The 2,742-nt window shown below is 42.1% G+C and overlaps 1 protein-coding gene across 1 annotated transcript in view; it reads left to right on the top strand.

Annotated features, from left to right (window-relative positions):
- STXBP5L (syntaxin binding protein 5 like) overlaps positions 1-2,742 on the top strand; it is a 253,207-nt gene that overhangs the window by 153,993 nt on the left and 96,472 nt on the right. The window lies entirely within an intron of this gene.

Below are 2,742 nucleotides of genomic sequence, written 5' to 3'. Positions count from 1 at the left end.
GGAAAGAGCTTACTACATATAACAGAACAAAATGCCAAATCTGTGCATTTAAAGGAGAGTACAATTTAGGATATATGTGAGTGGAGAAGAGAATGAAATCATTTGAACTAACAGAGACATGCAGGACCCTATCCTTGTATTTCATATGGACCCATTTGAGGTTCTTGTTAGTCTTCAGGTTGTTAGAGAGTGCTTGCTAAGTTTGTTTATGGACTGAACTTGTTTAAAAAGAGAAGTTCTGTAATAGTTGTTTTTTTCAATTGTATGATAGTTTGAAACATTGTGATGTGGAGAACGGTAAGTTTTAACCACTGGGACCAGCCAGTGGTTAAAGTGCTTCTAGAATTTTATTATAGAAACATCAAAGGAAAGCAAAGGACAAGGCCCTGTTTCTGCAAACATTACCAAGATATCTATTGATTTAACCTGGTTGAAATCAATGGCAAAACTCCCGTTCAATTCAGTAGGGTCAGGATTCACCCCTAGTCCTTAGGAAAGTGGGAATTAAGCCCTTTTTCCTAGCAATTTTCTTTGTGGTTGCCATATACAGAGGTTGCATTCCCTTCCTCTCCCCCTAAGTCTTTTGTCCCAGGATCCTACAGACATTCACACCTATTGTCCTGATTCAAGTACCTGTGAATTATGCCTGATAAAATGTGCTAACAGTTTTCCCCTGGGGCACTGCTGTGTACATCTGTAAGTTAATTGCAGCTCATTTAACTTAATTGCTGTTCATTCTAGGGAGGAGCCTATCAGGCTCTGTGTTCTCCCTGGCCACCTACTGGCACAGGAGCAGCAATGTGGCTTTTAAAAGCTACCATATTTACTCAAATAGAAGATGACCCTGATTATAAGATGACCCCCCAATAATTAGATTCTAAATATGGAAAAATTATAAATTTGCTATAATTTTCCAGGTATATAATTTAACTATTGGAGGTTTGCCTGGAATTTTTCCCCTTCCCACTGCTAGGGAAAATAAGTCTGAGGGGTCAGGTAGCAGTTTGCTTTCTCCTTCCCCACAACATTTTCCCCTGGCAGCTCCTTCCCCCTCTCCTTACTGTCAGACCCTGCTCTCCCTGAGCAAATGGAAGTGAGAAGCAAATTTGAAAACAATAACCTTTAAATTAAACATGGCTGTAGCAATTTATGTATAGTACCCATCCACTTAGTTTATCCAGAATTGATGCATGTTACCTATTTTTTTTTAATTGCTGCAAGCTTTAGCACAGGTACTCCATAAACACACTTTTGAGTAGCATTTTAGCAACTACTTATATATATTAAAGACTATGCATTATATTAGTCCCAAGCTAAAGGCTCATGATTTACCACATATTTCATTGGGTTGGACCCCACCAGAGTCAACAGCATTTCAAGCCTCAGCGACCCCAAAGCTCAGCATTGTTCAGTGGACATACCTACATGTGCTATTACTGTACATGAATAAACTCCAGAGCTTTGGAGTTTATTGCTCCCAGGAATGCTGTTTGAACATGCACCCAGGAGCAATTAACTCCAGAGCAATAAGCTCCAGAGTTTATTCATGTGCAGCATGAGGAGTGGGATCAGAGCAGCCCTGACTGTCATGGGGCCCCTGCTTCCCCCACCTCAATATGCCGCAGAGGGGCTGGCTGGGGCACAATAGAGCTTCAGTGCAGAGCTAGCTGGCAAGCAGCCCACACTCTGAAGCACCTTCATGCGCCAGCCAGCCCCTCCAGTATCTGCACATGCACTGCTGCAGAGTTTTTTTACTCTGCAGCAAGATAGCATTTGTATTTACAAATACTATCCTGCGGCAGAGCAAATTATTTTACCCAGCCTAATAGGTGTTCACATATAGACGCTGAGATGTTTACTGTGCAGCTGATCAGTCAACTGTCCAGTAAATGTCTTATGTAGATGCACCCAGTATGTGTTTTTACTCCAGAAACCTCCAACAAAGAACCCATTTGCATATTAACCCACAGTCCTGATTGGAACCAAATTTTCTTCAAAAATTTATGAGAATGAGGTACAGGGCAACCTGGTCTGGCTGCACCTCTTGGAAGGTGGGGCCATACTAATCATATGTGCCAGGCTGAAAGAGGGGGTGACAGAGGGATTCTGGGTGAACTGTATGCAATGTTGTGGCTCACCATGACTTGAAAACAAGTCAACGGTGAGGGGGACTACGCTTAATGGACACTGCCATGGGCATTTATACACATTTTTCTGTCCCAGTATGTGCTGGAGATCTGCTGCTTTGAAGCAGACTCAATTAATCAAGCCTTCTCTGCACGCGAGCTAAAGTGAACTCTGCTGTGTTTTAGTTCAAAAGCGTGTCACAGCCATTTTCTCAGCGCTGGCACACATTTATACAGCTGCAAGTGTTGCAGCGCCAGGTGCTTTTCAAAGTGCCTGGCACTGTGGTGCTTGAAGATGTAAAAATACCCCATGTGTCCTATTCAGATGGTCTATACTAATCTATTCTTGTGGTAGGTGCCTATCATCATGTTTGTCCAATGTGGGCCATGTGTTTTATAGTCATGGACAGTGTTGGCTGCATTTAATCAGCTTCATACTTGGTTTCTATTACTGAGGACATGCTGCTTTTGGCACCAGGTTTAATGAGAGTATATTTAGTGAGATTTCCTTGTATGTGATTATAAAATGAGGGGCATTTTTCCCTATGCCAATTGTGGGTGGGAAGGGACTTCATCTTGTATTTGAATAAATACATATCTGTGTAAAGGGCTGTAC

This window comes from Alligator sinensis, unplaced genomic scaffold, assembly GCF_000455745.1.
Source record: "Alligator sinensis unplaced genomic scaffold, ASM45574v1 scaffold1301_1, whole genome shotgun sequence".
NCBI lineage: Eukaryota > Metazoa > Chordata > Crocodylia > Alligatoridae > Alligator > Alligator sinensis.
The sequence above is the reverse complement of the archived record's forward strand: the minus strand, read 5'-3'. Positions and strand labels throughout refer to the sequence as shown.